This window comes from Lissotriton vulgaris, chromosome 5 (genome assembly GCF_964263255.1).
Source record: "Lissotriton vulgaris chromosome 5, aLisVul1.2, whole genome shotgun sequence".
In the NCBI taxonomy this organism is placed as follows: domain Eukaryota; kingdom Metazoa; phylum Chordata; class Amphibia; order Caudata; family Salamandridae; genus Lissotriton; species Lissotriton vulgaris.
In genome coordinates this window covers 1,927,508,111-1,927,525,809 of record NC_141693.1, presented here as the reverse complement: position 1 = coordinate 1,927,525,809, position 17,699 = coordinate 1,927,508,111, and the positions used below count along the sequence as shown (strand labels likewise).

At 48.6% G+C, this 17,699-nt stretch overlaps 1 protein-coding gene across 15 annotated transcripts in view; it reads left to right on the top strand.

The window, feature by feature from the left end:
- TNXB (tenascin XB) overlaps positions 1 to 17,699 on the top strand; it is a 743,838-nt gene that overhangs the window by 272,322 nt on the left and 453,817 nt on the right. The window lies entirely within an intron of this gene.

The following is a 17,699-nucleotide window of genomic DNA, read 5'->3' as shown; positions in this document are numbered from 1 at the left end:
ATGGCCTACCTTAGGGGTGACTTATGTGTAACAAACATTTGCAATGCAATCGGTCTCGCCTTTGGGACCTTATATGTATTTAGCTATGCAGCACATTAGCCTGGGTGCAGAAACATCTACTGTTCTTTAACATGGAGGTAAAGTAAGCACCAAAATGTGTGACACGTCAGGTATAGAAACACATGGAGGGAAATATTGCCTCTCAGCGGGAAATTGTATAATCTAAAGCTTCGTTTTAATATAAAATCAGGGCCTTTGGTGGTCATATCACTGAAAATGCAAGATTTGAAAAAAATATTATTCTCTACGGATGCTTGTGGAAGACAATTTCTATGGACTGGAATCTAGAGAATGCTAAAGTGAGTCTGGTATTTTACTGACCTCTGCTGGTCGTTTTCTTTCAAGAAAGTTAAATAGAGGCAGTCGCCAGAAAAATAAAAGAAAGTCCCTCAGTAGAAAGCAATTCTGGTATTTTACTGACCTCTACTGGTCGTTTTCTATCAAGACAGTTAAATAGAGGCAGTTGATTAAGCAGAAAGCAATTCTGGTATCTTACTGACCTCTACTGGTCGTTTTCTATCAAGACAGTTAAATAGAGGCAGTTGATTAAGCAGAAAGCAATTCTGGTATTTTACTTACCTCTACTAGTCGTTTTCTATCAAGACAGTTATATAGAGGCAGTTGAACAAGCAGAAAACAATTCTGGTGTTTTACTGACCCCTACTGATTGTTTTCTATCAAGACAGTTAACCCCTTAAGTGCTGCCTCAGTGCATTGGCCGACAGCAGCACTACCTCCCCAGTGCTGCGCACGACCATTGGACGTCCATTCAGCACTTGTTCCAATGGACAGCGCAGCACTGGGGAGGAATGTTTAATAGCATCTATGAGGTTAAATAGAGGCAGTTAAACAGAAAAAAGTCCCTAAGCAAAAGCAGACAAGTCCTAGGGCCGATCTCGAGAGCCCACAAAGTACATACACATAGAAGTATATACTAAAGTATCTACAAGAGGCATTGAATTCTCGACCAAATAAATGGAGAGTTAAAGGCTTGGCAAAGGGTTTTAAATGCCAAGTCAAACTGGCAGTAAAACTGCACACACAGGCTCTGCAGTGGCAGGTCTGAGCTATATTTAAAGGGCTGCCTCTGTGGATGGTACAATCAGTACTGCAGTCCCACTAGTAGCATTTAATTTACAGACCTAAGTATAAGTATACCACTTTATTTGGGGATTACCAGTAAATTAAATGTGCCAATTACACCAATGTTGCCATGTTTATTGGAGAAATACATGCACTTTAGAACAGGTCAACAGTGGTAAAGTGCTCAGAGTCCTAAGGCCAAAAAAAAGAATACGCAAAATGTTTGGGGACCTAAGGCCACCCTAAGACTGACAGGTGTAACCTAGCCTACCCCCCAAAATCGGCGGGTCATAAGTTAAACCTCCTACAATATGCAGACAACATTGTCATGATGGATAAGACCCCTGCTAAATTACAGAGACCATTAACAACAAATTAAAATACAATGAACACAACGATCTTCTGTCTTAAGAGAATTGAAAAAGGTTTCTGGAATCTAGAGGGAATGACTCTGGACAGAATCAGGCTCAGAATTGTTTTTTATTTTACAATTATTTAAAATCTTTATAATATATTACAAACATTCCCATCATTCCCTCTTAGGCTACTTGAGCTATAAATGCGAACGGGCAAAGAAGACGTACATTAAAATTACGTTGTCCATGGAAATGAAAATCCCCAAATATTTGAACCCAGTCTCTGCCACCTGGATCGGGAATCTACGAGGTAGCGGAGGCAGCTCCCCCGTACACACATGATTTGGTCCAGTTAATAACGAGCCCCGAGTTCCTCCCAAAAGAGGTAAGAACATCAAAGAGCACGTTGAGGGATTTCTGCGGTGAGGTAAAATAGAGCAGAATATCGTCTGCGTACAGAGAGACGCGATCCTCCAGGTCCGGTGCCCACCGGATCCCCTTAATCGAGGGCTCCCATCGAATCCACGCCGCCAGTGGTTCCAATGCCAAAGCAAAGAGAAGCGGAGAGAGCGGGCATCCTTGTCGGGTGCCACGTCCCAATGCGAACGGTCCAGAAACTCTGTCGTTAACTACGACTTGGGCCAACGGTTGTTCATACAGGAGCCGCACCCACGCGATAAAGTTAGGGCCAAAACCAAACTTCGAAAGGGCCGCCCACAAATATGGCCACTCAATGGTATCAAAAGCCATCGTGGCATCCAAGGAGGCCACAACAGCGGGTTCAGTGAGGGTCCCAGCTCTCGCGAGAACGCTGTGGAGTCTACGGAGATTGAGCGCCGTATTCCGATGAGGAATGAAACCGGACTGATCCGGATGGATCAAGTCACAGATAACTGTCAGTAAGCGATTAGCAAGGACCTTAGCCAGGATCTTAGGCTCGGCGTTAAGCAACGAGATAGGGCGATATGAGGTGCACAGATCACGAGGTTTGCCGTCTTTGTAAATGACTACTATAGTGGCCAAACGTTGGTCGGAAGGGAGGCTACCCGCCTCAAAAGCATCAACAAACATAGTGCGCAGATGGGTCACCATTTTGTCCGGGCGCAGTTTATATAGCTCGATAGGCGAACCGTTGGGCCCCATAGCTTTACCTGATCGCAAGGACCGAATGGCAGTGGCAATCTCATCCACCGTAATAGGCACGTCTAGAGCGGAGCTATCCTCCTCTGACACGCAGGGAAGCGCGATGTCACGCAAAAGCAAGCGGGAGTCAGCCTCGTCTCGATCACTCACAGACCGGTATACTGTTTGAAAATGGTCCACGAAACATTCAACAATCTCCCCCGGATCAGTCACACACACTCCATCCAGTCTCACGGGTTATCACGGGCACCACACGATTCAGTCTCTCAGATTTATCCAACCACGCCAACAACTTACTAGCCTTATCGCCCACATCATAGAGCCGGCCCAGTTGATTCATACGCATCACTTTAGCAGCGTCAGTCACCAGGGCCCTATAATCTGCCTGCTTTAGTGCTAAGGAGTGCAATATTGCAGGGATATCGTCACCACCCAAGCCACTTTTAAGCGAAGTAATTTCTGCCTCAAGAGCTAACACATTTTCTCTCCTGGCCTTCTTATCAGCTGCAATCAAGGACAACGCGGAACCCCGTATGACGGACTTAAAGGCCTCCCACAAGATAGTAGGAGAAGAGACGGATCCCTCATTCTCGTCAAAGTAACAGTCAATGGCCTTAACCAGGTCTGAACGAAGCTGAGGATTCCTAAAATGCCAGGGATGAAGAGGGGGGACCCTACCTCCAGACCCGTCTCTCACCGAAGCTTCAAGTAACAGGGGGGAATGATCAGAGATACCTCTGGGAAGATGTCGGACCCCACGCACCAAGGAGGTCTTAGCAGTTAACATCAGAAAATAATCAATCCTCGAAAGGCTGCCGTGGGCACCTGAGTGGAAAGTGTACTGGGTTTGTGTAGGGTGCAACATCCGCCAGACATCCACTAACCCAAAAGTCTCAATCAACTCAATCAGCCACAATTGGGATGAAGGCAAAACCCTGGGGGGCAATCGGTCACATTCACCCGAAACCACCGAATTAAAGTCCCCACCCATTATAAGGACACCGTTCGGGAGCCCTAGGAGGGTCCTACCAAGATCAGCATACGTAGTAGCCTGGAGTCCCGGAGGAACATAAACAGCAACTATTACAAGCAGCATTCCCTCCCACTTCCCCGAAACAGCAGCATATCGGGCCCGATCATCAAGTGTGACTTCGTCTATCTCAGGGTTCTTCAAACTGTGGGGCGCGCCCCCCTGGGGGGGCGCGGCACCATCCCAGGGGGGGCGCAGCTCCACTCCGATCTTCCCTTTGTGCAGCGCGATGTAGAGACTCTCTGTGAGGGCGGGCGATTTCCGTCAGAGTGGGGCTGCAGGGGCCTAAGAGCTGAACAAAGCTCATTAGCGTGCGAATGGTCTCTTAAAGAGGTGTGAAGTGCTCGGGTGCGGCTGCCTGGCAGAGTGTGTGCATGCCCAGAAGCTGTGTCAGCCCGGGCACACACAGGCAGCATGGTGAGATGAAGAGGGAGAGGGAGGGAGGAAGGAGACGGAGACAGACAGACAGAGCTGCAATTAGAAGTTAATTTGGACCTATATCAAAGGATTCTTTATAATAATCACTAACATATGAAATGTTCACTTTGGCGGCTTTAAAAACGATGATAGAATGGCGACGTATATGTATATAACTATAGAGTTAGCTTCTGCGTGTTACCAGTTGAACACTGGTTTCATTACAAGTGGCTGCTTTATAAGTCCATGATATTTTTTATTTTCACGCCTTCACTCTCCTGGATATGTATTTGTCTTTAGATGCACCTTAACATGAATGGCCACAATCATGCTTCGATTTGTATTTCCAAAATAATTTAGTAAAAAAAACACAAAAAATTGCTATGTAACATGATTTTGTTCTCAATAAAGAATTACAACACAAACAAATTTGCTAAGTATTGGCAATAGAGTATGATACATTGCGTGTGGAGCAGGTTGGAATGGAAGAGCACTACATATCCTTTAAGTGTTGGCCATTGGCTGCAGAGGAGGGAGACAGGCAGACAGAGGGAGAGCGAGGGAGGGAGACAGGCAGACAGAGGGAGAGCGAGGGAGGCAGAGTGAGGGGGAGCGAGGGAGGGAGACAGAGGCTGACAGAGCGAGAGCGAGGGAGGCAGCGCGAGGGAGAGCGAGGGAGACTGAGGCAGACAGGGAGAGCGAGGGAGAGTGAGGGAGGGAGACATGCAGACAGAGGGAGAGCGAGGGAGGGAGACAGGCAGACAGAGGGAGAGCGAGGGAGAGCGAGGGAGACAGAGAGCGAGGGAGACAGAGGGAGAGCGAGGGAGACAGAGGGAGAGCGAGGGAGACAGAGGGAGAGCGAGGGAAACAGAGGGAGAGCGAGGGAGGCATAGCGAGGGAGACATAAGGAGAGCGAGGGAGACAGAGGCAGCTAGAGGGAGAGCGAGGGATGTCGGGTGGAGCCGGCCACCAGACGTCCGTTATGTTGCCATGTGGGTGAATAGATGTATGGGTGGAGTGGTGGATGTATGGGTGGAGTGATGGGTGGAATGGTGGATGTGTGGGTGACATGGTGGATGTATGGGTGGGGGTGGATGGATGAGTGAGGGGATGGGTGGATAGGTGAAGGGGTGGATGGATGGTGAGAGAGAGGATGGATGCATGAGTGGAGGGATGGATGGGAATGGATGGATGTGTGTATGGTTGGAAGGGTAGATGGATGGGTGGAGGGATGGATGGATCAGTTAAATGGTGGATGGATCAATGGGGGGGGTGGATGGTGGACGAGCCGGTGGGTGGATGGATGAAAGAGGTGATGGATGGATGTATTGATGTATTGATGGGTGAAGGGGTGAATGAATGGATGGATGGATGAGTAAAGGGGTGGATGTGGGGATGGATGGATGGGTGATTGAGGAGGGTGGATGGACGGGGGATGGATGGAGGAGTGAAGGGGTGAGTGAGAGGTCAATGGATGGATTCATGAGTGGATGAGTGGATGGATGAGTGGGTGGATGGGTGAAGGGTGGATGGAGGGATGGGTGGCTGGGTGAGGGGGGAATGGAGAGAGAGGGGGAGGATGGATGAATGGATGAGTGAGGACATGGATGAATGATTGGCAGAGTGGATGGGCAGGTGTGTGCATAGATAGGTGAGGAGAGGAGCATGGAGATGGATGGGTCAGAGAGTGCATGCATGAGTGGGGGGAGGGTGGAGAGCGGGAGGGATGGATGGGTGGGTGGATGGATGAGTGGGGGGTTGAGTGGGTGGACGGATGAGTGACTGGGTGGATGGATGAGTGGGTGGGGGGATGGCTGGATGGGTGAGAGGGTGCGTGGTTGGATGGATGAGTGAGTGAGTGGATGGGTGGAAGAGTGGATGGATGAATAGAGGAGTGGATGGATGGATGAATGGAGGAGTGGATGGATGAATGAATGGAGGAGTGGATGAATGAGTGGGAGGATAGCTTGGGTGAAGGGGTGAGTGGTTGGATCGATGAGTGGGTGGATGGATGGATGGGCGGAAGAGTGGATGGATTGGTGAGGGGATGGATTGGGTGAAGGGATGGATGGATGATGGATGGATGGGTGAGGGGGTGGATGGAGGGATGGATGGGTGAGATGATGGATGGAGGGATGGAGGGTGGATGGGTTTGCAAGTGGTTGAAGGGGTTTGAATGTGGATGGGGCACATATGGAGGGAAGGAATGAATGGTGGGGGAGTTGGTGGATGACAAGGTGTACATGATGGATGAGGAGGGTTGTGATGACTTCCTTTGCCTTGGAGGATTGTGTTTAGAGCTGTGTGGTACGCCTCTGTCGTTTCGCCACACCCACTCACAGGCCTGCAGTTTGCTAGGCACTCTTGTTGTGTTGAGCATTGTTTGCCGGATATGGCCCGTGGTGTGCGCGTTGCAGTCGATCATGTGGTGTGCCGGATTCCCGAGGTTTCGGTCGGGTGGTGGGGGGGCCCAACATCTAGGGGAATTCAGCTGGGGGGGCTCAACCTGGAAAAGTTTGAATACCTCTGGTCTATCTCAAGGGGCAGGGAGGATTTTACCATTATGCCAACCCCCCGGGAACCGGAAGTGAAACCCGCATGTGCCACCAGTCGGTATCCTCGGCGATCCAGGGCTTTACAAGCATTCCCTATCAAATGGGTCTCCTGCAGCAAAACCACATCAGGGGAATGGCGTCTGATAAATTGAAGCACAATACCACACTTAATCCTGTCTCCCAGACCATTAACGTTCCAAGACAGCACTTTCATATCACCCCCCCCCATCCCCGTAGAACCTCCAAACCACCCCCTCCTGGAACCCCAGAACTGAGGATAAAAGCAAATGAAAAAGTACCATGTGAGAAACCATATACAAAACACAAAGAACAACCAGAACCCCCCCCCCACCCTCAACCAAGAACCCGTTACAACATCCCCCACCCTGCACCCCTGCTGACTTAGAAGCCACCCCAAACTGCAGTGTGCCTGTCGCCCCTTCATCAAACTCTACACAAAGAACCCCTGAGGAGGAAGGGAAAGACAATCCCACCCCGCCCCACCCCCGAACCTGACAGTGAAAGCATATAGACAATACTCTGTAAATGATACCACCCAGGATTGAACCTCAGGAACCAAAATGTCACTCCTGTGCCGATGCACCCCCGTCCGCGCCTCCGGAACCTCCGCTCTCGGTGTCCTCTTTGGGCAATGAGTCCAACCAATCGCCAACACTGTCCGGTTGATCAAAAAAGAAAGTACGTTCTCTATACTCGATGCGAAGGCGAGCTGGGAACAGCATCGCGTACTTAAGTCCCAAGTCCCGCAATCGACGTTTCACACCCAGGAATCCGGATCGTTGCCGCTGCACCTGAGGAGTGAAGTCAGGGTAGATGGAAATGGAGCTGTTCTCAAATTTCAGCGGACCATGTCTACGAGAGGCCTGAAGGATGGCGTCCCGGTCCCGAAAGTGGAATAGCCTAGCAATGATAGGCCTCGGGGGAGCCCCCGGCTTGATCTGTCCACCCGGGAAGCGGTACGCACGCTCGACCGCAAAGAACTTACTAAGGCCTGCGGGAGCAAGTTTGGTCACAATCAATTCTTCGGCCAAGAGATCGATAGAAGCAGCACCACTGTCCTCCGGCACCCCGACGAGGCGAATGTTGTTCCGTCGGGCCCTGTTATCATACTCCTCCATGCGTCTGGCCAGTAGGTCGTGCGATGACCGCAAATTACCGATCTCCGATTGTGCTTCCGCCATGTCGGTAACCAGACTGGTGGCTTTAAGGTCCAGGGCTTTGACCCTCTCATTGGTCTTAGCCAAGTCAGCTCTAATAAAGGTAACATCCACGTGTCAATCTTGGATACGATGGCCTCGTACTGTTGTCCCATGTCTGTCTTGATCCCAGCAATGGCGGCCATGAGATCTTGAAGGGACAACTCCGTTGTAGCTACCAGGTCCGTCCTCGGGTCCTCAAGACTACGGCCAGCATCACTGGGGGAGCCTTTTGGTTGAGTGTAGCGGTCCATTACGTTGGATTGGACCGATCCCCCACGGGTAGTCACCTTCGTCCTGCGTTTCTCCGTCTCGGGTTTAGTCGCCATATTGGAATCGACACCCCGAAGGGTCTTCCTGGACCTGGTGGAAATGGCAGCGATCCGCTGGTCTCCAAAGTGGGACTTAGACGAAGAATCGCATCCTGCCGGCCCAGGGCTATAGTCAGAGAGCACAGCTGGCTAAACTACCGGAGCCAGGGATGCGGATTGCTTCCTAGGTAGTCAGCTCGGAGACAGAGGGAAACCGAAAGTGAAAGTGACAACGTCACCGGTTGTGCAGATGCCAGGCGACCGTTGTTGTTGAATTACATCTCGGCCATCCAGAGCAGCAGAGACCCCGGTCCCGTCCGGGGGTAGGCCAGAAAACTTAGGACGACGTAGAGATGGTTCCCAGAGTCCGATCTCAGCCCTGAAAAGTGCAGCAGTATCAGCAAGAGTAGTACTTCAAAAGCCCATCTTGGATGCCCGCGTAGCTCCTCCCCCGAAACATGCACTTTGAATACCAGCAGCAGACTTCCCTGGTGAGCAGTAGCTTTACTACAGTGATATAATGAGCAACTAGAGTGCTAACATTCAGAATTTATGGCAAATGTGTGACACATCTGAAAGCCTTCTTGATGGAACCAAAGTAAACAAGCATTGAAAATGCAATAGATCTCGCCCTCGTTTAAGTTAAAGCCATTCTGTTTGTAATGAGGTGGCTTTTTAGCTTTGCTTGTATTAGTGTTTTTCAAACTTTCATGTAAATAACAGGCATATGTATGCAAATATGTATATGTATGCATGCATTTATATTTGTATTTATATAGATATGCAGATTATATATGTTTATATATGTATGTATATATATATATATATATACACATACATATATATAAATGGATCGCCTGTGAACTGTGAACTGCTCGTTTGTTACTGAGTCGCTGGCTAGACGTGAGCGACCTCCCAGAGGGAATCCTGTTCTTGTCTTCAATTCCCAAAGGCTTTCCCGACCTCGCCGGACCCGCTTCGCGGGTCCCGCAGCGCCTTAAGATCTAAGGCTGCTGTCTCTGTGAGGAGCTATCAGCGGAGGCGCGGGCAGGCAGAAGAGCCGGCGGGGCTGCGAGCACAGGCAGGGACTCCAGTCTCCAGGAGCCCCTGCGCGCCCATTCCACACACCTGGGCTGCTCTCCCCGCTGGCCACGCCCCCCGCTTCTGGGTTTGAAAACCGGGTTGCACGCATAGACCCGTGGATCACCTGTGAACTGTGAACTGCTCGTTTGTTACTGAGTCGCTGGCTGGACGTGAGCGACCTCCCAGAGGGAATCCTGTTCTTGTCTTCAATTCCCAAAGGCTTTCCCGACCTCGCCGGCCCCGCTTCGCGGATCCCGCAGCGCCTTGAGATCTAAGGCTGCTGTCTCTGTGAGGAGCTATCAGCGGAGGCGCGGGCAGGCAGAAGAGCCGGCGGGGCTGCGAGCACAGGCAGGGACTCCAGTCTCCAGGAGCCCCTGCGCGCCCATTCCACACACCTGGGCTGCTCTCCCCGCTGACCACGCCCCCGCTTCTGGGTTTGAAAACCGGGTTGCAGGCATAGACCCGTGGATCACCTGTGAACTGTGAACTGCTCGTTTGTTACTGAGTCGCTGGCTGGACGTGAGCGACCTCCCAGAGGGAATCCTGTTCTTGTCTTCAATTCCCAAAGGCTTTCCCGACCTCGCCGGACCCGCTTCGCGGGTCCCGCAGCGCCTTGAGATCTAAGGCTGCTGTCTCTGTGAGGAGCTATCAGCGGAGGCGCGGGCAGGCAGAAGAGCCGGCGGGGCTGCGAGCACAGGCAGGGACTCCAGTCTCCAGGAGCCCCTGCGCGCCCATTCCACACACCTGGGCTGCTCTCCCCGCTGGCCACGCCCCCCGCTTCTGGGTTTGAAAACCGGGTTGCACGCATAGACCCGTGGATCACCTGTGAACTGCTCGTTTGTTACTGAGTCGCTGGCTGGACGTGAGCGACCTCCCAGAGGGAATCCTGTTCTTGTCTTCAATTCCCAAAGGCTTTCCCGACCTCGCCGGACCCGCTTCGCGGGTCCCGCAGCGCCTTGAGATCTAAGGCTGCTGTCTCTGTGAGGAGCAATCAGCGGAGGCGCGGGCAGGCAGAAGAGCCGGCGGGGCTGCGAGCACAGGCAGGGACTCCAGTCTCCAGGAGCCCCTGTGCGCCCATTCCACACACCTGGGCTGCTCTCCCCGCTGGCCACACCCCCCTGTCCACCGACCAATTTTAGGTACTACCAGCGTATAAAACCGATCATAGTTCCCGCTGCGCGGGAGGGCGCCGGGAGAAGCCCGGGACAAGGGCGGGACCGTCTGTGGCCGTCCGGGGCCGAAGGAGGCCGGGCTGGGCCAACTCTCTGACATTTGTCCAACTGTTCATTCTACAGTAAGTGATATTGAAATACTGTACCCTACTGGCGTGAAGCAGGGCAATGTCTGCTTCTACAAGTATTGTCAGTGTCAGTTCGACTACTCCACCGGTCGAGATCGGACCACTGGCAATTGGCCCCCTGGATAAATTCTTTTTTAACCGTTCATCCCTATCTATTGACAAAGAGTTATCCTTGGCCGAGAGGCGCGCAGAGCGCAGACTATCCATTGAACTACTCAAAAATTCCACGGACAAGCATTTAATTCTAACATATCCCGCCCTGGTAACACCATTATCCTCAGTAAATCTTCCAGCTGCTAACGAGCAATCTGAGGCACCCACAAAAGTAACAAATAAGGACACTGTTACTGAATCGAAGAAATCCAGTGAGAGTCACATTAATCCTATGTTGCTTCCTGACTCTGGTGCCCAGGTTACCCTGGTTCAACCCAAGCACGGATCTAAAAGGAAAAGGACTGCTGCACTGAGGAAATGCAAATTTGTGGCGAAACCCCCTCAAAAGCATAGGAAGCTACACAAAACTATGAATACTAGAGTGGTTGTCACTGAAGCAAATCATAGCACAGAAAGTGTACAGAATGAGAACATTGCTCCTTTGGTTAGCCCAGTCTCTGGACAGAATACTTTTCCCGAGACAGCCTCCCCAACTGATGACAAGTCGTCATCACTTGCAAACCTGATCCCTGAACTAGAAAAGTTGTTTAGATTAATTCTTACCCCGATAGAGGATCGCATTGCCAAGCTCTCTGATAGATTAAACCATTTTGAACAGGCAACGTTAGATAACTTTTACTCCACAAAATCTTTGATTAAAACTAATGCTAGGGTGGATGTAATTACTAAGCCCCAGGACAATACTAACCACGCTACCCAAGACATGGGAAGAAGGCCTCAAACTAATCCCCCATTAATATCCAAGTCAAGTAACGCCATTGTAAACACAATTCCCAAGCCTACTGAATTGGTACATCCAGGCCCTGCTCTACAACATCCTAACATTGCAAACCCAGCTCAGTCTGTGGTGCTTCAATCAACATCAGTACAAATTCCATCCCCGGTTGTTGGTTTAGGGGCTAATGTATGTCCCCCAGCGGGTAAAGTACTAGTACCTACAAAAGCACCCAATAATCAGCTAGTTTCAAACAATCCTGTTGTTGGGAAAGGGGCTAATGTATGTGCTCCATCGGGTAAAGTTTTAGTACCAACTCAACCAACTAATAATCAGTTGGTGTCAAACAAACCAGCACTCCGCCCTGTTCCTATAGTTTCCAAACCGATTCCACCACCCTTGACAAAGCCACCACATAGGAAACCCCCAGTGAATCTTACTCCGGATTCCTTCCCCTACGTAGCAGTCCTTATAAATGTTCCACCGCTATCTACAGGACAGAGAGAAACCTTCCAGATGCTTAAAAACAAGATCATGCACTGGTTAAGGGAGAATCGACCTCTCCCAGGTGACATCGATGGGTTAATCATAGGGGTAAGGAGAATAGATTGGATAGGGTATACACCCAAAAGTCTGGGTGGGGATTGTATTGTGGTTAACTTTCAAGACCCAAGGGTGGTTGGATGGATAACTAGGCAGGGATGGGGCACAAACAAGGGAGGTATTGGAATTGTAGATCTTACCTTTTTTTACCCCCGCCCAACCAGTGTATTGACTAGCCTGCTCCATGAACCCATAAATCCCCCCACCGTACCATGGCCAATCAATCCCACACCAGCTCCACCTCTTGTTCAAAACAATACCACATGTATGAATTATAATCCTCATGTCGGATGGCAAGATCCAGGATGGGGATGTTGACAAACCACCAGAGAGTTGTGTAGTAGCAGTGGAGGGAGCATCAATGATTTTAAGGGGGCCTGTGAAGATCATGTTGTTATTGCTGGTACAACTCCAATTGTCGGTTCCACAGGGAAGGGGAGTTTTGTTGTAGAGGAAGGAGGTGGGATAGAAAATATAAATGCCAGTGCTGTGAAATTACCCATATCAACAGTAAACATGGTAGATGATATCATTGATGATCCTGTGAAGGTCGCTAATAACACTGAAAGCCCAATGATTTCCCAAGTATGTTCCAACAGCAGCTATTCCGGCGGGATTGAGCCTAGCTTTGGTACGCTTTTATCTTGGAATGTTGCTGGGTTGGGTAGTAAGTTAGACTCCCAATCTTGGGTGGAATATATCAGTGGGTTTGATGTTTGTTGTTTTCAAGAAACCTGGGCTTGTGACCCCCTCTTTCTTTGTGGTTATTTAAACTATTCTATACCAGCAACCAAAGGTGGAAGGGGTCGGCCTATGGGCGGCCTTACTGTATGGATAAAACAGGACCTGGACATTACTACTAAAATGTTGAATTTGGGAACTAGCGATTTACAACTGCTAAGAATTTCAACAGAAAAGGGGTTGTTAATGGATTTGTACAACGTCTATGCAAGAGGCAGTAATACAACCAACTCTTCCACCCTAGAGCTGTTGTCTGCCTCCTTAGAAACAAAGTCCCAAGATAGTAGGGTAATAGTAGTCGGGGATCTTAACAGGACTTTTGAACCTCTAGACTGCACAAATGATCCCCTAGGGAAGGACAAGGACAATCTTTGGGGAGTACCACCTTTATGTTTAAACCCCGTCCCAAGGTGGACAAAAGACATACTATTATTAAATGCCATTTGTATGGAATACGGTCTAAGAGCCCTGAATGGGAGAACCCCAGGGGACAAGGAGGGCAGTTGCACCTTTGACAACGGCAACAGCAGGAGTAGGATTGATTATATATTATGTAGTCTCCAGCTGTGGCAGGGGGTTATTGATATGGCTGTTAAGCCTAGAATAGAAAGTGACCATAACCCCCTTTGTGTGACCCATAGGTGGTGGAATGTCGGAGTGGGAAACTTGCATCTAAGGAATGATCAGATCCCAGTCTTGAGCAATGATGAACGTAAGTTAAAATGGCCGAGGGTATTGGCTAACGAGGAAACAATGACCTATATCAACCATGAGGTGGATAACGCAATTTCCGCCATGGAGGCGGTTGATTTCACAGCTCCTGGGACTAGGGATATCACAGACATCCACAATAAGTTATTTTCCCTCCTTAAACCATGTTTCCTGACTAAGATCAAGAAAGGGAGGAAAACTCAGGATGTTGACAGGTGGTTTAATCGCCAATGCAGATCCGCACGATTGGAATTGGGACAAGCAATTAGAAATAGGGACAGAGTTGCAATTAGAGAGACAAGGAAATTGTATAAATTGGCCATTTCCAAAGCCAAAAGGAAATGGGACGAAGACCACTGGGCTGAGTTAAAAGAGGCTTCTAGTAACAAGGATTCTAGGATCTTTTGGAAAATTATTAAGTGGGGTAGAGGAGGTAGCCCCGCAAAGCCTGATAACAATGTAGCTGAAGAAGCCTGGGTTGAGTACTTCAGACCACAATATGCCGAAGTCATGCACCCCGGGGTAGGGGAGGGCATAACGCCAGTCTATGCTATTGATAATTTGTTCTCCCCTAAAGAAGTAGAAAGTGCGATTAGCTCTGTGAAATGCGGGAGAGCACCAGGGTTAGACGGGATACCCCCGGATATCTTCAAGTATGATATGATGAGATGGGTGAGGTATATCTTCTTGTTAGCAAATGCTCTAGCCAAGGGGGGGGTGGTTCCTGAGCTATGGAAAGGAGCAATTATTATCCCCATTCACAAGAAGGGAGACCGTTCACTACCTGCCAACTACAGGCCCATAGGCTTAATTGCAACCATGCAAAAAGTAGTGGGGAGAATGGTCACAAACCAGCTTATGGATTGGGTGGACGACAACAACGCTCTCTCCCCATATCAGGCCGGATTCAGGCGAGCAACCAGTACCATTGACCAGGTTTTCCGCTTTACCATACTGCGGTGGAAGACGGTTTTACTTGGAAGGGGCTGCCTGTATGTCGCGTTTGTCGACCTGCGGGCGGCATTTGATTTGGTCCCCAGGTTTAAGTTATGGCTAGTTTTGCAAAAGCTGGGGATTCCTGCTGAATTGCTCACCCTAATCATGCGTCTACATGAATCCAATTTCGCAAGAGTCCAGTGGGGTGGGAATGGCGAGTCAACTTCGGACTTCCCCGTGGAAAGGGGGGTCCGACAAGGCTGTGCCATGGCTCCCTTACTCTTCTCACTATTTATTAATGGGATTGTTGAGCGAATGTTGGAAGCAAGTGTAGACGCCCCATCGTTAGCGGACGTCAGGGTCCCGATCCTGATGTTCGCTGACGACACTCTGATCTTGTCAAAAACCCCTGCAGGGCTACAACGGCCTAGAAGTAAATGTGGGGAAAACGAAACTAATGGCTTTTACCCCACGCCGTAAAATTTACCCTAAGGTAACCCTGAATAATAGCAAGTTAGAGACTGTTAATGAGTTCACATATTTAGGGGTACAGATAGCGGAGGGCCCTGGCTGGTCACATCATTTGGAAAAAGCGGCCCTAAAACACCAACAGCTTTCAGGTGCATTGCGGGGAGAACACCGAAAATCTAAGACAAAACCGATTAAACCCGCCCTTATAGTGTATGACGCAAAGGTCCTAGGTGCCACCTTATATGGTGCGGAGTTATGGGCTTGGGATAATCTTTCGGCCCTACAGACATCTGAGAATAAGTTTCTCAGAGGGATTACAGGCCTCCCACAGAGCACCCCCCTAATACCATTGTTCCTAGAGTTGGGTAGACGTCCAATTAGCGATAGAGCGCGATTGCGCCCTGTCCTCTATTGGAGACGTCTCTGGACAACTCCTGAGATTAGACAATATGCTGATGGTTTCCTTTCAATAATCAAGGAAGACAACTTCCACAAGATAAAATGGCTTAAAAATCTAAGGGCCATGTTAATTAACCTTGGGTTTTCAAATCTTTGGACCAACCCAGTGGAAGAAGTCTTCCCAAGCAAGGAAGCTCTCAAATTGCAATATTGGGACTGGGTGGGTGGCAATCTGCTGAGAGGTGTTAGGTCTGACTCTATGGCGGGTCGCTTCCTGGAGACAAAAATCTGTCCTATCTTGGAAAATTACTGGGACACTATTACGGTCCCTATGGATAGGAAGCTAGTATTTCAGCTAAGATCTGGTTCTATCCCCCTAAAAAAACTAACGGCGGGTTGGCAGAGGTCGACTAATAGGTCATGCCCAGTATGTGAAACAGCTGTGGAGAGTGTAGGCCACTTTCTGTTTGTATGTAAAGCCTACTCATCACCTAGGAGAGTATGGCTTACACCTGTATGCAAAAACCTTGGGACACGTGACAGTGCAGTGGCATTAAGAATTTTGTGTACATCAACTCAGGAGTCGATAGTTATTGGGGTAGCTAAATACTTGGGGTGGGCATGGGCAATTAGGCGGCGATTTCTGGGGGGGACCAGTTAATTATGTTTCTCTTTTTAATTGTCTATAAAACTTAAAACTAATTTGTTATATGTAAATTTTTCCACGTTGATATTGTATGAACTCGCACAGAATGTCTATATGATTGTACCTGTTAAATGTTATGTTTTTTATTCTGTAAATGTTCGATTTTATGCTGTGCTTTTATGAGAAATAATCTCGAATAAAGCTTGTACAACAACGTATATGTGTGCATGTGGAGAGAGGTAGAGGTGTAGAGGTAAAGGTGTAGAGGTAGAGAGGTAGAGACTAGTAGAGAGAGAAGTAGAGAGTGAAGTAATAGAGAGTAGAGAGTGAGTAGTAGAGAGTAGTAGAGTGAATAGTAGAGTGAGTAGTAGAGAGTAGTAGAGAATGAGTAGTAGAGAGTAGTATATAGTAAGTAGTAGAGTGAGTAGTAGAGAGCAGTAGTGAGTGAGTAGTAGAGAGTAGTAAAGAGTGAGTAGTAGGGAGTGACTAGTAGAGAGAGAGTAGTAGAGAGTAGTAGAGAATGAGTAGTAGAGAGTGAGTATTAGAGAATAGTGGAGTAGTAGAGAGTGAGTAGTAGAGAGTAGTGTAGAATATTCCAAAGTTTCGCACAGCACCACTTGCACAACAAGTCCAATCAAATCATATCACTTAGAGTCCTTATTGAAGCGCTGAATCTTGGTGTATATTCAAATGCTTTTATTTTCCTTAAGTTTATGTACCACAGTCAGCCGACGCGTTTCATTCTGTACAACAGAACTTCTTCAGGGCGTTCCTATTTCCTTCAAGTTATGTCGGTATCTTGTTGTCATATAACTAGATATTTCTTCCAAATGTTACACGAGTCGTAAGTACATTCTTATTCAAAGTGACTAGGTATCAATTTTACCCACACAATTCGGGCAGACTTGAGTAATTTATAGCATCCTCAAAGTCAGTCTTTCAAAAATTCCAAAGTATAGGACATGATAATCCAAATCCAAATGTTTCTCAAGAAAATTAATTTTCAATCGTTCGGAATATCGGCGTTTGGGCAGATATGGCCCACGGACACGGTTTATGACTTTTCTTGAGAAACATTTGGATTTGGATTATCATGTCCTATACTTTGGAATTTTTGAAAGACTGACTTTGAGGATGCTATAAATTACTCAAATCCATGGATGCTGCTGGGAACGCCCCCAGCAACACCCATTGCACGCCCCTTTAACGCAGGACACTGCGTTGAAGGGACTGATATTTATCAGGCAGGATTATGCCACAAAAAGTGGCTTAGTCCTGCCTGATAAATATCACTCAGTCTTCTGCGCCACCGGAACATCACAAAAAGTGACATTCCGGAGGCGCAAGGGGCTCGTAAATAAGGCCCCATAGGTTTCACACTCATTATAGTTAGGAATTAGCATTTAAAAAACCTTGTCATGAATGATGTAATAAGTGAAATCATCAGCAGTGGATTGCGGGCGCGCGAGTTATATTGAGTACAACTAACTATAATGGGGGAATTTCAATGGTTTTTTATGAGTAAAATGTCCAGCTAACTATAACTGGTGTTTTTTCAGTGAATATATATATATATATATATATATATATATATTCTCCAAAGCTGGTTCCTTTCGCCACTACAACAGCGCTCAGTCCGGGTGCGGCGCCCTGCAGCTGAACCACGCTGCTGATACCTTTACCACAGCTCCTCACGATCGTGAGCAAGGTATTTGTAATACCGAAACGCGTAGATCGGAACATCTGCC